This window comes from Trachypithecus francoisi, unplaced genomic scaffold (assembly GCF_009764315.1).
Source record: "Trachypithecus francoisi isolate TF-2019V2 unplaced genomic scaffold, Tfra_2.0 Lachesis_group18, whole genome shotgun sequence".
In the NCBI taxonomy this organism is placed as follows: domain Eukaryota; kingdom Metazoa; phylum Chordata; class Mammalia; order Primates; family Cercopithecidae; genus Trachypithecus; species Trachypithecus francoisi.
The window spans coordinates 73,674,102-73,695,147 of NW_022681463.1; the positions used below are offsets into that span (position 1 = coordinate 73,674,102).

General features: G+C 39.8%; 1 long non-coding RNA gene across 1 annotated transcript in view; it reads left to right on the forward strand.

The window, feature by feature from the left end:
- LOC117063319 overlaps positions 1–21,046 on the forward strand; it is a 121,174-nt gene that overhangs the window by 94,678 nt on the left and 5,450 nt on the right. Inside the window, exon 2 of the long non-coding RNA XR_004428871.1 lies at positions 3,170–3,276. This is a non-coding gene — a long non-coding RNA (uncharacterized LOC117063319). The remainder of the gene's footprint in view (positions 1–3,169; positions 3,277–21,046) is intronic.

The window sequence follows — 21,046 nt, forward strand, 5'->3', positions numbered from 1 at the left end:
TGCAAGAAATAATTAATCATGAATGAATGTTTCAAGATGTGGGGAAACCCTGCTTTCTTTTGTTGCTGATTTGCCAGTTATGACCTATCTAAATAAATTTCCTGATGTGACCTCTTAGTTCTCAGCTTCAACTTACTATGAGGTTGAGAGATCTACAGTAGAGTAATTTAAGCTTGTAAGAAAAAAAAAACTATTTTTAATTAAACAGTATGACTACAAAGCAAAAGCTGTGGTGAAATCAAAATTGTGTCTATATTCACTATAATCCCTATAAGTGAGGAAATACAGTATCCTTGAGGGAAAGCCTAATGTTCTATAATATTAATCTCTGCGAAATGTTTCTTTTGTCTTTTGCTACATATTAGAAAAGAGAAATAATTAGTTCTAAAGTTAAAAAAAAAAAACTGGACAAGTTAGCCTAGTTACTTCTTTTAATTGCTTGCTTGTTTTCCTGGAAGCATCAAAGAGAATGGGAGCGATTAAAGATTTAGAAAAATACAATTATTTATGCCCCATGTTACAGTGAGAGCTCACCATGGGATACTTTTTGCTATACATTGAACATTCATTGGTATCAAAGTTATTTTCATTTTAGGAAGCCATCCCCAAAGGAGAGCAATTTAAGTAAGGGGAGATTTGAGAAGATTGAGAACTGTTAAATGTGGGAGGAGGTAAGTTATAACGGCCCAACCTTCCTCTACTTTGATTTCTCTGCTCTGTGCTGTCTCTAAAAAGCAGTGTGTCATCCCTCGCTGCAGTGGACCAGATTCATACATATTTACCATTTGCGAATTATGAATGTGCAGCCCAGAGAGTAGCAATGGTCTTTGCCTTTCTGCTTTTCTCCCTTCACTAATGATTCAAAACTCTTAGCACATCCAGGATCTGGAGACTCCTTTTGTAGCTTGTCATTGCCATTGTACATGAATTGGGTCTTTGTAATTTAAATGGAATTTTATTTTCCAATTTGGAAGCTTCCACATAGGTAGACTGAGGATTTCTCCACCCTCTGTCGGGGCTTTGATGTAATGATTTATTAAGGTACTAGCAGAGATATTGATCCTGCTAATAGCTTCTGCCTTGCTACATAATGTTTTACATTTTACTCAGCTGAAAGACCATATTCCCCTTTTCCTCATCTGATTGACCATAAATGCTTTGGCCTTTCCTCAGCAATTATCTCACTTACTAAAGCAGTGGCTAAAAATCAAGTATTTATAGACTAATTAGTGAAGTCAACATGTCTAAATAGAGTACTTCACATAATACCAAGAAGTATTGTACAGTACTGTGAAATTAGCAAAGTTTGCTACAAGGCAAAAAAGCAAGGGTTGAGAACACAGATGGCTGAGGACACATATATGGCTGATGCTAGCTGTCTTTGTGTGATTATTAAGAAACAGCTAAGGTGATATTGTAATGATAGCACTTTTCCTCTGTAGCTTCTCTCCTTAATCCTAACGTAATTTTACTCATGAAAGCTTTGAGATATTAATGGGATCGGAATTTGTTTCGAATTTTTTTTAATACTTTACTATTTTGCGATACCAATAGACAGGAAGGTATCATTTGACACTTGAGCCATTAGAAAGACAGGATAAGAATGCAAGAATCACTTTGTTATTTTTAAAGCTACTTCGTATTTTTAGAATGTCTTTAGAGTGTTAATTCTTGTCCAAGATATAAATAGTTCAGTTTTGAAAACAAGAAAACATTGCTAATGTAAGAGTACATTGGACTAGGGGTCAAACAACATGGTTGGGGGCAGGCACTGTGGCTCATACTTGTAATCCCAGTACTTTGGGAGGCTGAAGCAGGTGGATTGCTTGAGCCCAGGAGTTTGAGACCAGACTCCCGGGCAACGTGGTGAAACTCCATCCTACAAAACATAAGAAAATTAGCTGGGTGTGGTGGCATGCACCTGTGGTCCCAGTTACTCGGAAGGCTGAGGTGGGAGGATCGCTTGTACCCGGGAGGTCAAGGCTGCAGTGAGCCAAGATGGTGCCACTGCACTCTAGCCTGGGTGACAGAGTGGGACCCTGTCTCAAAAATAAAATCAAAACCTGGTTGGAGTCCTAGCTTTGAAACCAGTTACCGTATGTTTTTGTACTGGCTACACAAGCCCTCTGGGCATCATTTTTCTCATTTTGGAACTAGAGATACAAAAAAATTACAAAAATCAAAGGAGATAATGAATGCCCAAGTACTTTGTAAATTGTGTAGCACTATACAGATCTAACCATATTTTTAAATCATTTGCATTTACATAAAGGGCAGCAAAGGATTCCTTTCAAGGTAAATGTACGGCAGAAATAGGATTTTAGCTCAGACTGCTGTTAAGTCTCTAATGTGGCTCCCTATTTTTGCCATAGTTGTTCCTTCTGATTCAATGTGTGCATGGATTCTCATGTATACCTGCCTTTTGCATTCCATATGATTTGGGAGGGATGGAAAATCTCTTTGGAATCTCCAAAGATTATGGAATTTCTTTGGAAGTAATAAGGAATATCTCGTTATCTAGGATCCACCTGTAATTATTTATATTTTCCCCAAGTAGCATTAGTGCCCTTAGAAAGATACTTTTGTGATTTCTCAGCCAGGCACAGTGGCTCATGCCTGTAATCCCAGCACTTTGGGAGACCAAGGTGTGTGGATCACTTGAACTCAGGTGTTCGAGACCAGCCTGACCAACATGGCAAAACACCGTCTCTACTAAAAATACAAAAATTAGCCGGGCTTGGTGACAGCGTGCCTGTAACCCCACCTCCTTGGGAGGCTGAAGCAGCAGGAGAATCGCTTGAACCTGGGAGGTGGAGGCTGCAGTAAGCAGTAAGTGGAGATCGCACTGCCACATTCCAGCCTGGGCAACAGGAGTGAAATTCCCTCTTAAAAGCAGAAAGAGAGAGAAAGAGAGAGAGAGAGAGAGACAGAAAAAGAAAGAGGAAGGAAGGAAGGAAGGAAGGAAGGAAGGAAGGAAGGGAGGGAGGGAGGGAGGGAGGGAGGGAACTTTATTTCTCACAATACTCAGACTAGAATGGAAAACAACAACAGTCAATTCTCCAACATATCTGCCTTAAGTAAACGTCACTGTGTGCCTGATTTATATCATGCTTTTTGTTTGTTCATTATCCTGTACTCCTTTAATCCCTCTACTTGTCATTATCTGCAGGAACTAACAATTTGCAGAACCAGAAACCAAAGCAAAACTGAATCATACAAATGACATCAAAAAGGGATAAGGCAGATATATTTAAGTGAGCCAGTTTTAAAGAAGCGGTGAGTACTTTGACACCAGTAAAATCTGAACTTTTTCTTTGGGCCTTCATTGTCAGAGCAACCAAGTGTCAAGCCCAGTCTGTCTTATGGGATAGCGTTTTTTTTTTTCTTGTTTGTTTTGTTTGGAAAATTAAAATAGCGAAATGGTGATGATCTTACATTCACTGTTAACTTTAGTTATTACTTATTTATCGACTATTCAATGCAAGATCTCCCAATTCAGCACACACGAATTGGTGTTATGACTATAGCTACATAAACCTACATCAAAAAATAGCATTCATGTTCAATTTTGTTGCTGTATTTCATTTTTGTGTGCCGTTCCCACCTCCTGGTGCCTCCTCACACCTGTCTTTAGGTACCAGTGGTGTCTCTAGGTTGCCTCTGACTGTTCAGATTTCCCAACCCCCATATCCACCCCCCATATTTCCCCATACAGTATATTCCAGGCTCCAAAATTACCTCCTCTTACTCTTCAATATTTTTACAAACTCCCATTTTTTTTATTATGACTAGTTCCATTAGGAAGGAGCAATATCCTTAAATTAATTGGTAATAAGATATCTGTGATCCGTGAAGCTCCTCCCTAATTCTCCTAGGGATGAATTTTCACTTTAACAGGAAATGATAAGATATACTATTTGCTTGGATAAGCAATCATTTGTTCCTTCATTAGCTCAACAAATAACTGATTGCCTACTCTTACCTTCATGTATTAAGACAGACAGAGGACTACAAGGTTAGGTAGTTCTTTTTGGGGAGTCAGTCCTGGACCTCAGTTAATGACCCAGGCAAAACCATTCATGTCAGGCTGATTTTGGTCCTACTGTGTATACCCAGGAGTGCCTACCATGTAGGCAGCAGCAATTTCAGAACAAATGAGAGGAGGAAGAACAGTTGCAGAGATGAGAGGGGATGCAAGCTGGGGCATGGAGATGCAGAGAAATAAAAAGAGAGGAGAATGTATAGCCAGAAGAGTTGAATTACTTAACCAGCAAGGTTTCTTCTGACCCTGAGATTCTGTGTAAATGAGAAAGAAGAAGGGAGGGAATAAGCTAAGGAATGAAAGGGGAATGAGAAGAGATCTAGGAATATACTAAAAGGCTGCATTTTTTTTTTTTTTTTTTTTTTTTTTTTAGTTAGGAGCCTCTAGGTTAATAAATACCTTATGAAGTACTGTTTACCTCCTAGAGCAGAGGTGAGCCCTTTTCTATGGCTTCTAGGAATTTCAAAAATCAATTGGTGGGTGGCCTCCCTGGCATGCTGCTTTCATGACATCAGAGAATGTCTCCCACAATGAAGTTGAAGCTATCAATGAATGCTTTGGTGTTTTATTTTTAAGCATTTTGTTTTCTTAAGTCAGGGCCCTCAAAGAGGGTTGGTAAGAGATCAGAAACCTCTCAGAGTGACAGGGCTAAAGGTCCCTGCTTCTTTCTGCAGAGGTTGGAGTTGACTCAGACATCAGGCTATCAGGTAGAGACCAGGTCAGTCCAGCAGGACATTAAAATACAGAGAAGCTAAGAACAAAACCCAGTTCCTTATAAAACCAGTGTTTTCTAAACTAAAGAAGCAAATGGAGAAAAATTAAGGCCTGTGTGAAGATTATTTAAATCATTTCATTAAGCTTACTACATACCCTTTAAGTCAAAACAACCTCATCTTGTCTGAGTTGGTGTGTGGACATAGTTGTGCTGGGCACATCCTCTCCTGCACTGGCTGGGTATGCTGTAGAAGAAGAGAGGTGTAAGGAACAGCTAGAACAGCTTTGTGGGTAATTTTGCTATCATGATTGGGTGCAATTTAAATTGATATTAAGATACCAAATGTTCTTTTGCTTTTCAGTCATCATATTATCAAATGTAATAATTGTTGCAGCTTATGAAACCCATGACTATCAAATTTGACTAAATTATAATGTACCTTTTGAGATAAATGTTTTTGCTATACAAAAATGTTTTTATCTTAAAAGATAAAAAATGGGTCAGTAGTTTCCTGAAGCAGAAATATTCTGCATAATTTTTATTTTTTTCTCTCTTTATTATATAATATTTTTTATTCCAATAGCTTTTGGGCCAACAGCACCTCAAAAAGATAATACATCATGATCAAATTGGTTTCATCCCAGGGATGCAGGGATCATTTAACATATATAAGTCAATAGATGTGATATATCACATAAATAGAATTAAAAAGAAAGGCCACGTAATTTTTAGAAAATAAATTATCCCCTGAACTTGATCTAATGGCTTCATTTTGAAGCCTCACCATGGGCAAATGTAAACTATGTTCTGTGTTAGGTATGCTATACTTGGAAAAGTATTTCAGAAAGCATATCTTGAAATAGCATCTGTAATTTTTATTTTATGTTCAAAATCCCAGTGAAATTAAGTTTAGGTTTGTGTATCTTTTTAAGAGTTATGCAAAATTTCTTTTAAAAAACCTTGTCTCTTGGGGATGATAATATTTGTAGGATGTTACTGGGAAAAAGCACAATGACACCCGGGTTTTGCTCTCTACATATGGGTTACTTGTGATCTAAAGTCTTAAACAATTAAGAGGCAGCATGTTTTGTAATGTGAACTCCTTTCCTTAATAACATAAACTACTGCTCTAAATTGCTATTGTAATGTCACAAAAAGCTCATTGGCTAGAGAGGATTGATTCTTTCACACAATACAAAGTACAACTTCTTTGCTATGTCCACATACCCTGAAGATAGGTCTTAGAAACTTTGTAAGGAGGAGGAGAGTTTTTGTAGTTTTTGAGCACATTATCATGGGAAAATTACTTAACCCCTTTGAGGCACTGTTTTCTCACCTATAAATTGGGCCAGTAATAATTTAATCCTTTCAGAGTTTTTGTGATAGCTGACTGAGGCACTGAGCAGTGCAGTCACCTCTTATCTCAAGCAAGGATTACATGAACCTTATGTGCAGTCAAGTAGAAGATGAGAAAGATGTGTGGGCAAAACTATTCTTGAAATGTGCCTAATTTTTCATAAAGAACAGCAAATGTGGTTCTCTGCCTACTTGTACCATCTCTTGGGAAGTCCTCGCAGTGCATGTCCCTCCAGTATGACACCCAACTGCTGATGGACACTGGAGGAAGACGCCGTGTTGAATGAGCAATAGCATATTGTGGGGCTCCACCTGTGTGTAGGATACCCAGCACCATGCTTCGCACAACTTATATTAGTTTACCTTCCATTATTAATATTAGTTCATCTTCTCCTGCACCCTACAGCAGGGGTCCCCAACACCAAGGCCATGAACCGATACCAGTTTGTGGCCTGTTAGGAACAAGGCTGCACAGCAGGAGGTGAGAGGCAGGCAAGTGAGCGTTACCGCCTGAGCTCCACCTCCTGTCAGATCACCGAAGGCATTAGATTCTCATCGGGGCGAGAGCCCTACTGTGAAGTGCACTCGTGAGGGATCCAGGTTGCGCACTCCTTATGAGATTCTAATGCCTTGTGATCTGAGGTAGAACAGTTTCATCCCAAAACCATCCCCCCGCTGCCATCCGTGGAAAAATTGTCGTCCACAAAACTGGTCCCCGGTGCCAAAAAGGTTGGGGACCACTGTGGGAGCCTTGATATTAGTCTCTCCTGAATCATTGGGACCTGAATGTGGAATTCAGTACAGCTTTTAAGGCCTTGATCACAGGAGACCAACTTGAAGTGGGTGATTCTGAAACCAGACATGTTGGAACTGGGTTCTTGTAGGATACACCTCATTTTCATTGGAGGCTGAGGAGGAGCCATATGAGCATTAGGCTCAGAGCATATATACATTTGCAAGATACAGAGGAGTATTCTCCAGACTCTGTTAATGCAGTTAGTATATTTTAAGTAATGGTAAATTTCAGCAATGTCAAAAATAACCTCATCTGAAAAGTCATGCATTGCTGTGCCGTAACTATTTTTACATGAGGTATTGATCATAGTAGAATACAAAACTTCCATTCTTGTGAAGTCAGAAGATGAACTGAAAATATAAATGAAGTTAGAGATGAATTAGTTATTTTACTAGGTTTTTTATTGAATAGAGGGACTTGCGCTTCCTAATGAGTCATTTTAAAGTAGGTTTAGCAGTTGTTATATTGCTATTCTTGTCTGAGTTTGAATTCTATTGACTAGGTAAAAATGCATGTCTCAGTTGCTGAGTTTTCAAATTTCTGTTGGTAAGATAGAGACATTAAAGATGGGAGTTTTGCTAGAGACTGTTTCATTGTTATTTCAGAGTAAATTCAATGTGACTGATATTACAGTGGACTGATTGCTACACCCTGAGAGAGAAGGACTGTCTCTGTCAACAACAACAGCCTAATTTCATAAATTTTTACTGTTTTGTGCCAGAGACTTTCCTACATGGCAAGGATAAAATGCCTTTTGGGAATTTATTATGCTTAAGACAAACGTATGGACAGAGAGTTTCAAAAAGTGTAATCAATTCAGTGTTAGAGGGAAACATAAGAGTTTGTGGGAGGATCAGAAAGGGCTTCTACACCAAAAGGAGAGACTCTAGGAAGAGGGTTTTTTTTGTTTGTTTGTTTGTTTTAATTAACCATTTTCAAATAAACAATTCCATGGAATTTGGGAAGCGTTTTTGCAGAAGATAATATCTGAACCCAGTTTTGATAGGCTTTTGATTGAAAGAGGAGGAAACAGGTAAGTGGAGGGAGAGCCATGGGCATTCCATTAGTGATATCTGTCAGCTTGGATTCCTTTCCTGCCAGCCGCACCTTGGGTTGTCCCTTCTTAGCTTATGGGAATGCACATGGTACATCTGCAGGAATAGGCCACCAGGGCTGGCCATTCAGACCACAGGAATAGCAGACCACAGGGATGGCATGTGGACCCAGCCAGATTAAGGAGACCCAATCCTGAGACATCTGTTGAACTCCCAGAAGAAGTTTTGTTGTGTTTTATAAAACTGAGGTTGCTGTATGACGTAACATAAATCTGGAGATCCTGATAGTCATTTTGCCTCCAGTTAAAGATAACCTACTTAAAAATGAAGCCAATGCAGAGGGCAGCAGAATTAAGAGATGGAGAAAGGTCCTCATAATTTAAGCACCTAGTTCTACCCATACTTGAGCCTTTTATCCCTTGAACTTTCCATTAAGTGTGCCAGTACATCCCTGTTTTTACTTCAGCTGCATTGAATTTGGTTTCTATTATGTGGAACCAGAATAGTTCTAAGAACGGTTTCTGTGGAGGGTCGGGGAGGGGGATGTTAGTTGTTTTGCTTTTATGAAATTTTGTTATTTTTGACTTAAAAAAGAAACTGTGGCAGTTTCCGAATAACTATGTCTTCTGAAATAGAAACTCCTTTTCTTTTTCTAATGTGTTCAAATAATCAGGAATTTAAGCTTAGTTTAAAAACTATTATCTTATTTTAGAGCAGAATTTTGTATCACTAACACTCAAAAGAAGAGCCTTTGGCCAAATTCTAGTGAAAGAAAGACATCGTCTTTCTGTGAAAGGTTTATTGTGTTTGTATATACTCTCTAGCCACTCTCTTGGGGAGGACTTGGGTTTCTGGACAGGAATGCCCCCAGCAGTGGGGACATGAAACCTGCAAACCCAGTTAGGGCTTGCATCTGTCTTTCCTGATCGCACTGGGGGTCAGAGCTCTCTCTCTTTGGGGGTTCACAGTGCTATATCCCTAGTACCAGACAGCCCCACTTTCCAGAAGAGCCTCTCAAGGGGTCATGTCTTTTTTAGCCTCAGTATTGGGTTTGTAGGCAATCTGAAGATTTTGGGGTATATTTAGGCAGAACACGGTTTTATAATATCTGATCACTATTGTTAACTCAAACTGCTCATTTCAAATAGTAAAGTTTCCTGAGCTGTTTGCTGACAAACTACTCAAAATGAAAGTATTCCCTTTAGACCTACAACAATAAAACAAACCAAAATTGCCCCTTTATATGTTTTATCTGGTGAGTATGTAGAACGTTCACTTTCAGATCTTTCTCTTTGATGTCTTTATCAGTTACCTTTTTCCATCAAAGATAACTTTTATCTTCACACATCATTAATGAATGTTTCTAGAAGTTTGCTTCTCTTATACACATATCTTGTCATTTCTATGGAAGTACATATTAGGTTAGTGCATTCTTCCACAGGGCTCTCTGATGTCTGAAACTATTTTATTTCCATACTTTTATCTCTGGCATGTTTTTATTTAAGGAAACCAAAGCAGATACAGACTTAAGAATGTGAATGTGTTAAAAATTATGATTGTTTGTGATTGTAGTTGATTATGTTGGAGAAACCGTTCTTCATGGAAACAAAATTCAGACTTTGCTCAAGAGCTATATTCCCCATTTGGTCTGTGAACCTGGGGTGGAGCTGTCAGAGATCCTGACTGTGATCCAGTTCAGAGGCAAGAGAATGGGCCAGGCCTGACTCTCCTATGATTTTATGGTTGGCTGAACCGGCTTAACAAACAATTAGCTTGCATGTATTGTTGAAACAGTAATCCTCAATTGGCCCAGAGGGAGGTGTTGACAACTCAAATGGGAAGAAAAGCAGTTTAGTCCTGCCTGCGTTATCCACATCTGAGATACTTTGCAGAAGGCATTCACTTCCAGAGAATCCAATCTGACAACGAACAGGACTTGACAAGTCAATCTCAGGGATGTTGTGAGAAGGATAATTTAGATTAAATTGTACTGTTTTGACTATTTTCTGGTTCTATTTATTTTTGTTCAAGTCATTGGGATGCATGAGAATGGTAAGTGAGAAGTATGGTGATAGGTGAGAGATCTTACATATTTTAATGATTGGTTTATTTAGAAATAATTTGTCATCAAAGTTCTGTTTTGATAGTCACAAATAATGAAAAAGCAGAAGGTGGGGGTGTGAGGAGCACATCTCTGCTGTCAAAATCTGCAGAGCTCTGGAAGATATGGATCCTTCAGATGTGGTGAGCAGGGCTCCGGCAGTGAGGTGGCAAAGGAGATTTATTTGATGGCAGTCTTAGTGTTTCCCTTTACAGTTAGAGTGACACAGGAACTCCTCCCACCATCCCCAGGCTCCTGTGGGGTCTGGCCCTACCGCCCTGCTCTGTGACCTCTTCTCATGCACGTGCCTGTAGTTGACTAGGCTCCAGGCACACAGCTGAGCTATCCTCCACGCCACTCCATGGCATTTGCGCCTGCTGCCTGGAATGCTCTTGATGGGGCTTGGCAGCTCTTTCTCTTCCTTCACCTTTTGGTTTAAATGCCAACTCATCTGAGAGGCCTTCCCTAAATCTGCTGAAATCTGCCCCCTCCATAGCCAGTCTCTATCCATGTTTAACCTTCTTCATAGCACTTATCACACTTTGAAAATTTGTTTTAGCTTGTCTGTTTTGTCTCTTCCTACTAGAACACCTGTCTATGAGGGCAGGGACCTTATTCAGCACTGTGTTCCTAGCACTTCAATATTATCTGGCACAATATAGAGATTCAATTAACACTGAACATTTTATCTTTCAAGACTTGTTCGAGTGCTGATTCATTATTTTTTATGTTTGAAACATAAACAAATAGTTCTACTGCCTCCTGCCATTACAGAGAAAATGCCAACCTATCGAAAGGGCACTCCCTCCAACATCTTCCCCTGCACCTATCAGAGGTCTCTGTAGCTCAGATGCTATGGTTCACTTTATTGAATAAAAGAAGAGAGAGGATAGTAGATGCCAACAACTAGACATATATTACTTGCTTGGAGGAGACATCTTCTGAAGCATCTTTCTGACATAGATAGCAAACTCTTTCCCCCTTGGGGTACATGCACACTGTTACACAGCATGGACATTAAGTTTCCAAAATCAACAAGTCCCTGGAAGTTCCTTGCTATTTCTCAGTCCGTGATCTTTGGTTTTGCTTTAATGAATTGTGTGTTTCTGCTGCTTGGCAATAAACAGGGAAAGAGGCAGGATCCTGGGAAGCTCCGCACTCCCCACCAACCCGTCACAGTGACTGGGGCCCACGGACCAAGCCTCTGATGGAGGCCATTCCTAGGAGCCCAGTCCATGCCTCCCCATCCTAACACTGCCTCCACCCCTGGGGTCTCTTTTGTATGTATGAGAGAGGAAACAGAAAGAAACTTAACAAAAAGATGATTTTTGTGAGGTAGTTTAATAGAAGAGTAGACAGCAAATGCCACCCTAGGGTCAGCTGGAAAGGCTAGTTGCATAAGAATTGCATTTTCTTTATCACTTTGAAGACGGTAGGATGGGAAAACTCAGTAGCTTCGTACACCTCAGGGTCCTTTAGAGAAGACTGTCAGTTTAGTGAAACATGCCTGGCCTGTTTTATTTAGAGGCACAGACATTGTTTTAATGATACCTGGAATTCCTTTGAGATAGCAGAGATACCATTGAAGGTTGTGCCCCCACCTCCCTTGGACGCAGCTGTGTGGTCAGGAGAGCATGTGCTGCCAGTGAGGCCAATTGGGGCTAAGAATTTCGAGGATAAAACAATAGATGGAGTTTAGGGATGTGTGTTGTTTATGTATAAATGGGAGCAGAAGAAAGGAATTTTTTGAAAGAAAATAAGTACTGACCTCTGTTCAATATGCTTTGTCAGGCTGGTTTCAGAGCAAAACCACTGCTCTCTCTTATCAACTTGTTCTTTCCTTTTAAAGATAAGCAGAAATATCACTCCCTCTTCAGCCTAAATGCTCTGCTTGTCTTGACCAGCAGATGCTTTCAATTACTGGCTTATTCCCAGAGCAGAGAGACGCACTAAACCTCTGCCAGGTAAGGTGACGCTTACTGGATGAAGCTTGACTTTTGTTCTCTTTGTAGTTGCATCATTTGGGAGATAGAAGGTTCTATTGTGATTATGCTCCCAGCCCCTAAATTAATGAGCTAATTTGGACATAAAACTTGATTTCTGTAATTATTTTGGCCATAAGTGTACTCTCCTATCAGGATAACACAACAGCACCCCACCTTAATTCAATTCTGTCAAGTTTTATCAAGCATCAGCTGTGTGTCGGGCCACGTTTTGGCCCTTGTAGGGGTGAGAGGAGATTCAATGGGCTCTTCAAGGCAGTAGACAACAAGAGGCCTGCTTATATATGAGGTTACTAAGAGACAATTGTGTTCTTGGGTTCTCATTTTATTATAATTCAAAATATCATTTAGTGAGTGCCTAACTTTGGTCAGGCACTTAACATGAATCATCTCCATTCCTTACAACAATCTAGTTAAGGAGATAATATTAGCTTTAACTTACAGCCAAAGAAACTGGCACTCAGAGAGAATGAATAACTTTCCAAGTTTATACAGCAAGAAAGTGATTCTGATTCATTGTGTACTTTTTTTTCTGGTAGACAGTAACTTAGGCTGGGCGTGATAGCTCAAGCCTGTAATCCCAACACTTTGGGAGGCCAACCAGGTGGATGGATCACTTGAGGTCAGGAGTTTGAGACTAGCCTGCCCAACATTAGCCAGGTGTGGTGACTCATGCCTGTAATCCCAGCTACTTGAAACCCTGGAGGCGGAGGTTGCTGTGAGCCAAGATCGTGCCACTGCACTCCAGCCTGGGAGACAGACTACATAAAAAAAAAAAAAAAGACAATAATGTAGATGGGAATGTATTTTTAAATAAAGCCACCTCACATGCCAGTTTTAAAAACCATCTACAAAAGAGATAAAGGAGAGAGACGATCTTCGTAATCTTTGAAAGCTCAGTGATCTGGAATGGCTAGAGATTTGAAAACTGTTTATCAGGAAATCAATGTGTGACATGAAATGAGAACAATAAGACAGGATTTCTGAAAAGTCAGAAGCAAGGGTTTTTTTTTTTTTTTTCTTTGCATCATTATGGGTAACAGAAATAAAGAAAAAACTTACTGTTTTGTTCTAAAGGCATAAAACATGAGTAAAAAAATGAACATCAGGTCTTTAACATAACAGTCCTATACTGTGAGAAGCAGGGGCAGGAAACCTCAAATACTCTAGTTCAGTGACTCATTTTTTACTACAAACCATAATATGAAAAGAATTTTATATGACAAATCAACACACACAAATTTATATATACCCACACAGTAACACTCATCTATATGTGAAACAAAATACTTCATATTTCATATTGTATCTATTACATACAATATACCCTGATATCTTCTGTTCTAGCTTACCAAAACAATTTATGTTTCTGATCCATTCACTAATAGCTCAAAACATGATGTTTAGAAAACAGGGCTCTATCTGATCCCCCAGTTTTTTCCCCTCCTCTTTATTCCTCCCTCTCTTTACCACTCAACCCCAGGAGAAACATCACTATAACAAACCGTAGAAGAACAACCTTCACCTTCCTTCACACCCTTCCCCATTCCATGTCCCCATGTGTAACATACATACTCCCCTCCTCTCAGTCCTCATGCATACTTGTTCTTACAGACTGAAAGTTTGTCCCCTGCAAATTCATAAGTTGATATCTTCACGCCAAAGATGATGGTATTAGGTGGTAAGGCCTTTGGGAGGTAACTGGGTCATGTAGCTGGAGCCCTCATCAAGGAGACAAGTACCTTTATAAAAGAGGCTCGGCCGGGCGCGGTGGCTCAAGCCTGTAATCCCAGCACTTTGGGAGGCCGAGACGGGCGGATCACGAGGTCAGGAGATCGAGACCATCCTGGCTAACACGGTGAAACCCCGTCTCTACTAAAATATACAAAAAATTAGCCGGGCGAGATGGCGGGCGCCTGTAGTCCCAGCTACTCGGGAGGCTGAGGCAGGAGAATGGCGTAAACCCGGGAGGCGGAGCTTGCAGTGAGCTGAGATCCGGCCACTGCACTCCAGCTGGGCGACAGAGCGAGACTCCGTCTCAAAAAAAAAAAAAAAAAAAAAAAAATAAAATAAAATAAAAGAGGCTCTAGAGAGCTCCCTTCCACCATGTGAGAACTCAGCAAGGAGACAGCCGTCTACCAGGAAGCGAGCCCTCACTAGGAACTGAATCTTGGACTTCCCAGCCTCCAGAACTGTGAGAAGTTGATTTCTGTTGTTTATAAGCCACCCAGTGTACAGTACTGTATTAGAGCAGTCTGAATGAATGATGACACTTACGACCGGGCACGGTGGCTCACGCCTGTAATTCCATCACTTTGGGAGGCTGAGGCGGGCGGATTGCCTGAGCTCAATAGTTTGAGACCACCCTGGGCAACATGGTGAAACCCCATCTCTACTAAAATACAAAAAATTAGGCAGGTGAGGTGGCAGATGCCTGTAATCCCAACTACTCGGGAGGCTGAGGCCTGAGAATTGCTTGAGCCAGAGGTTGCCAGGGAGGCAGAGGTTGCAGTGAGCCAAGATCGTGACACTGCACTCCAGCCTGGGCGACAGAGTGAGACTCTGTCTCATTTAAACAAACAAACGAACAAACAAAGGCAGGGCACAGTGGCTCACGCCTATAATCCCAGCACTTTGGGAGGCCGAGGTGGGTGGATCACAAGGTCGGGAGATGGAGAACATCCTGGCTAACACGGTGAAACCCTGTCTCTACAGAAAATACAAAAAGTTAGCCAGGTGTGCTGGTACGTGCCTGTAGTTCCAGCTACTCCGGAGGCTGAGGCCTGAGAACAGCTTGAAGCTGAGAGGCAGAGGTTGCAGTGAGCTGAGATCACGCCGCTTTAGCTCCAGCTAGAACAACAGAGCAAGACTCCATCTTAAAAAAAAAAAAAGACAAGACACTTATGCGTTAAATTCCAGGGACCTCTGGCATCTCTACTGTTTGTTTTTGCAGTTGAGGGAAGTGTATCATTTGTTATTGATGTTCTGCAGATTGATTGCTAAGGGGATTTTCTGAAACCCCCCACAGTGCGTGAAGCTTTTCTAGTGCTCAGAAGCCATTCTCTTTTTTTGGGAGGGATTCTTTTTGCCATAACTTTTATAACTAGAAAAAGAAGAAAAATGTTCAGTTGCTCAACAGTCTTACGATTCCATTAGAAACTTTATCTTTTTATTTTGGAGGGAGCTCAGAACTTGAAAACCTAAATGGAATGCAGGCCCAATAATGATTTGACATTATTATTTCAATTACAAACACGATGGTTGTATAATAGAAATGCTTCTTTTGTAAGCAGCAGTACTGGAGTATTGTGTTAGGGAAAAAACAAATTGTGTTTTGCAAGGACTGCCTATTTCAATTTATTTTCTTGTGAAAATGCAATATGATAAAATTTTCATGTTTTAATTTTTTTTAGAGATAGTGTCAACCTGGTCTGAACCTCTGAGGTTCAGTGTGCTTTTTGTGAAAAGAATAATATAGTGTGTGGTGCGCTGTTCAGTTTTATTTGAAATCATTTTTATTTCTTATTTTTTAGAAACAGCTCTCACGCTTCTGCCCAGGCTGGAGTACAGTGGTGCAGTCATAGCTCACTACAGCCTCAAATTCCTGGCCCCAAGTGATCCTCCCACCTTAGTCTTCTGAGTAGCTGGCACTACAGGCGCATGTCACCTTACCTGGCTAGTTTTTAAATTGTTTTTGTAGAGATGAGGTCTCACTATCCTGCCCAGGCTGGCCTCAAACTCCTGGCCTCAACCAGTCCTCCTGCCTTGGTCTCCCAAAATGCTAGGATTACAGGTGTGAGCCACAGCATCTGGTCCCTGAAATCATTTTTAGCAAAAAAAAAAAAAAAAAAAAAAAAAAAAAAAAAAACACAGAGAGAAAAAGTGTAAGATTGGAGAGTATGGAACTATGAGAGGTTTTCATAAGCTTGTGATATTTGTAATGTATTAAAGAACAGAAATAAGACAACAGAATGATAAGCAGTAGATTTGGTAAATGGTCTATAGGTATTAGACTTTATTTACCGTAGATATAAATTTACTACAAACACCTCTCATCAGCATGTTGATTGGTTTAGAATTACCGACATCATCCTTGACATCACCCTGTCTTTACTCCCCACGAGATTCTCATGTGCTATTGATTCCACCCTCAGAGGCATCTCAAAGCCACCTGCTTCTATTTATCAAGTTAAAGTCACCATCTTTTTTGATGGGGGGTCCTTCAGAAGACTGAATGCTTACCTTGTCCACTCCACTCCATTCTTGCCTCCTCTAATTAGTTTTTGCCACAGTTGACTGAATAAACAATTAAAAACGTAAACCTGACCGTGATATTGCGCTACATACTGAGAAGTACATTTCTAACAAAGTTAACCCCACAAAGCTCTGCAGGACCTAGCTCATAGCCATCTCACCAGTCTCACCACTTCTCACCACACTGGCATCTTTACCATTCCTTAAACTCACCAAGCCCTTTCCTCCTGAGAGCTTTCCAACACACTTTTCTATGCCAAAGGTCATGAGCCCTCTTTCTTTTAAAAGGGTCATCTTGGGAGTCTTATCACGCTGCCAATACTTTTTTTTCTACTTGTCTGAAACTGCATTCAAGAGCCTACATCAGAGATCTTTGAAAAATCTTTAATAGAAGCATATTTAGTAACACAAAGATTGCTTTAGGACATTGTGATTTTCAAAGCACTTGTACAAATCTCATATAAATGTGTTTAATCCTCATAATACACGTTTAAACTTGATACTGAATAGTGTTAGGGAAAAAAACAAATTACGTTTTTCTGAACCAAATGTGATACTTGGTTCAGAATAGCTGAGTAGATGCTAAGATGATAGACTTAAACTCATATATGTTTGTAATCGTATTAATTGTCAATAGATGTAATGTTTCAATTAAAGGACAAGACTGTAAGACTGGATAAGGTCCAACTTAAAGCTACATTCAAGAGATATATCTAAATTATGAGCATGTAAAAAGGTTGAAAGTCAAAAGATGTAAGAATGGATAAGATGTAAACACTAATGCTCTCTGCCCAGCAAAGGGTGATGGTAGCTACACTAACACTAATAAGACTTTAAATCAAAAAACATTACTAGATACAAAGAGGATATTTTACAAGTGTGAAAGCTTTAATACACCTGGAAGTTAAAATAATCTCAAAGTTTTAGTTACTTAATAATATAAACTATTTAAATCAAAGATTGACAAAACTAAGAGGAGAAACAGGAAAATTCAGATACTAAGACATTGTGATATATCTCTTTCAGGAATTGAGAGTGCACACAAAACATTAATAAGCATTTAGAAAGTTTAAATAATATGATTGACTTTATTTATGAACACATAAAGATATTGAATACACAAGTGCAGAAAATCATTGTTTTCTAGTATATATAGAACATATAAAAAACTTGTGAGCCAAAAAGCAAATCTAAAAATGTTTCAAAGGATTAAAAACTTATAATCAAAAGTTGATCATAATTTATTTAAGCTACAAGACAGTAACAATAATCCTGAAAACAACAACAAAATCTTGAATACTTCTATATTTAAAAATTAGGAAAAATAGTTCTGTGTAAATAATGGGTTAAAGGCTAAATCACAATGGAAATTAGAAAATATTTTGACCTAAATGATACTGAAATGTCAACATATCAAAATATATAAAATGCAGCTAATGCCATCTTTGAGGAAAATGTGTAGCCTTAAGTGCATATGTTCGAAGGAAGACTAAAAATTAAACAACATTCATCTCAAAAACTTAGAAAAAGGGAAAATAAACTAAAGCAAAGTAGAAGTAAAGAGGAGAGCAGAAAATAATGAAAATTTAGAAACAAAAACAAGAAATAAATGTACAGCAGAAATCATCATCAAAGCCAAGAGCCAGGTGTTGTGGTTCATGCCTGTAATCCCAGTGACTATGGAGGCCGAGGCAGGAAGATCACTTGAGGCCAGGAGTTCACGACCACCCTGGGCAACATAGCGAGACCACCATCTCTTGAAAAATGAAAAAATTGGCCGGGCGCGGTGGCTCAAGCCTGTAATCCCAGCACTTTGGGAGGCCGAGACGGGCGGATCACGAGGTCAGGAGATCGAGACCATCCTGGCTAACACGGTGAAACCCCGTCTCTACTAAAAATACAAAAACTAGCCGGGCGAGGTGGCGGGCGCCTGTAGTCCCAGCTACTCAGGAGGCTGAGGCAGGAGAATGGCGTAAACCTGGGAGACGGAGCTTGCAGTGAGCTGAGATCCGGCCACTGCACTCCAGTCCGGGCGACAGAGCGAGACTCCGCCTCAAAAAAAAAAAAAAAAAAGAAAAAAGAAAAATGAAAAAATTAGCTGGGCATGATGACATACACCTATAGTCCCAGCTGCTTGAGAGTCTGATGTGAGAGGATTGCTTGAGCCCAGGAGTTTGAGGCTGCAGTGAGCTGTGATCACACCACTGCACTCCAGTGTAAATGAGAGTGAGACCCCCGTCTCCAAATAGGGAAAAAAAAAAAAAAAAAGGCAAACGTTTTCTTGAGAAGTCTATTAAAATTTTCAAGCTCAAACAAGGAAAAAGAGACTAAAACGATAGCCACATGGTAAGAATGAAAAAAGAGGACATCATTCTAGTTCCTTGCAGACATTAAAAATATAATAAGAGGATATTAACAACTTTATGTCAAATAAGTACAAAATATTAGCAAGTGATGTTATAAATAGTTAATACATGAGCAAATTGGAATTAAACCAGGGACACAAGATTGACTCAATGTAATTTTTCATACTAATTTTATAAAGAAGAAAAAGCACATGATTACCTCATTATATGATGATAAAGTATTTATTAAAATTCAACATTAATTGATATAGTAATTTTTAGTATTAAACCAATGAAAGGAAGTTTCCTAATCTGAATATTATTTAATCCACCCCAAAGTCTACAATAGTTTATATATGTGCACCCCAGGTCTACAATCTAAAATGTGTCACATTAGGGTCATTCTAGCCTTATTCAGACCTGTGACATACCGTTCTACATTTAGTTTCTCATCTTCTCTATGGTTTTTTAAAAATGATGAAATGAAAGAGAAATGAAGGAAACATTTTATGGGAGGATTAAATGTATCATGATGTTAAGTTAGGCATTACCTGAGAGAGCGGCTGTGTCAGTGTGTACACACCTGGCAGGAGGGCCAGACTCAGAGGCAGCCTGATCAGATGGGTTGAACCCTGGGACAGGCTGAGCTAAGCTAGCGCTAAGAGCACTGTGACCGTCATAGGTCCAGAGAGGCTGGGCTCTGAGCCCAGGAAAGGCCAGTTCACTGAGAGGCAGGACTGTTGTGTGGTTGGAGGACAGAGGCCAAGTACCCTGTAGGATGTCTTCTGCCTCCAGGTATGTTTGAGGAGTGTTCCTCCTGGGTAAAAGGCTGGGCAGGTGCAGGGGGTGCCCCACACAACCCTGAGACTCCAGGGAAATGAGATAGTGCTTTTTCTACTCTTTAGTTCCAATCAGTAATAAGCTAGGTAATGTTCTCTGTCTGCGGTATATCGTGAGAAAATAGAGGAGACGTTGATTTTCAGCAGTTTCCTCCACCTGGTTTAGTACTTTTGGATAGTGTGTCCACATCACAGCATCTTTTATAATTTCACTTGAGAGCTTATTAATTTTCAGTGAAATATTTTGATACAGTTGTCTTACTTTACAGAAACAATGCAGAGAACTACATAGAAAATAAAGTGGCTATTATTGCAGTCATCATCATTACTTCTGCAAGTTTCCTATATTTCCCAAGCCACATCATCCTGGGGATAAAAACAAATCACAGTAACAGTTAGAAAACAGCATTTCTTTAGCTCCAGCTGGCTCGCTTAGATTCCTCCCAAATAGCTCTGGAGTCTCCAGTGAGTGTCTCACATATATTCTGTGAATGAGGCCTCTTATTTTCCACTAATTACTAGCACGCTATTCCCCTTCTACCCTGGGAAGGTTTCCAGTTGTTGTGCCTTCACTTGTCATTGGTAGCTGGGAGTCGTAATTCTACTGATACCCGTCCAAGGTGACAGACCCCCATACCTAGTGGCACTTAAGTGTAGCTCAGTGATGAGTATTATCTCCCATCAATGGATTAGTGCCAACATCTTGCCTTTCTAGTGCCCCACTGAGATTTCAGATAAACCATTCTTAATTTTTAGCTCTGCATTTATTGCAGTTTCTCTGCCCAGGACCCGTGAGTGCCTGCTGAACCAGTCTCTCAATATTCAAAGACTTTACCTGTGTGTGGTTTTTTCACCATTACTTTGTTCTTCTGGCATCACTGTGTCTTGTCCTAGAAGCAAACTGTTTCCTTGGGACTGCATTTTCTTCCATTCCATCTGAGGAGGCTCCTTGGTTTTTTATGTAAATTGGTCCAAAGTTAATCCACCTTACATCCTCCATGTGTATCTGATACATTTGATAGAGACAGATAGAAATAGAGCATCCACTCAGATACAGGATAAATATACCACTAGGATTGCCCCAGCAAAGGGTGAACAGCTGGGCACTTTTTACAGTTAGATCTTACAAATATTTCTTTCTGAGCATGTAAGGTTGTGAGTGACCAGAATGATAGAGCAGATGTTATGGAAGGTGGTGATATATTTTGAAGGAAGAAGGCTGTCATGCAGACACTTCTGTGCCTCCTTTATCATTCTAGTTTGGAATGTATATTTTTCTTGAAGAAGCATTTATAGAGTTGAGAAACCATGGAGTTTTTTTTAATGAAACTCCTTGCTTCCTAAATAGTCCAAAAAGTAATTATCTTGTATCCTCTTACGGTTTGAAGCCTTTCAGCAAAATATGGGATTTTTGTATTACATGCAAGTAAATCAGCAATAAATTTCTCCAAAGCAAATATTGTAAACTTTTCTATGAAAAAGGACTAAAATTCTAAAATGCAAGGCTAGTTACCTGCTTCATTAAAAAACATGAATGCAA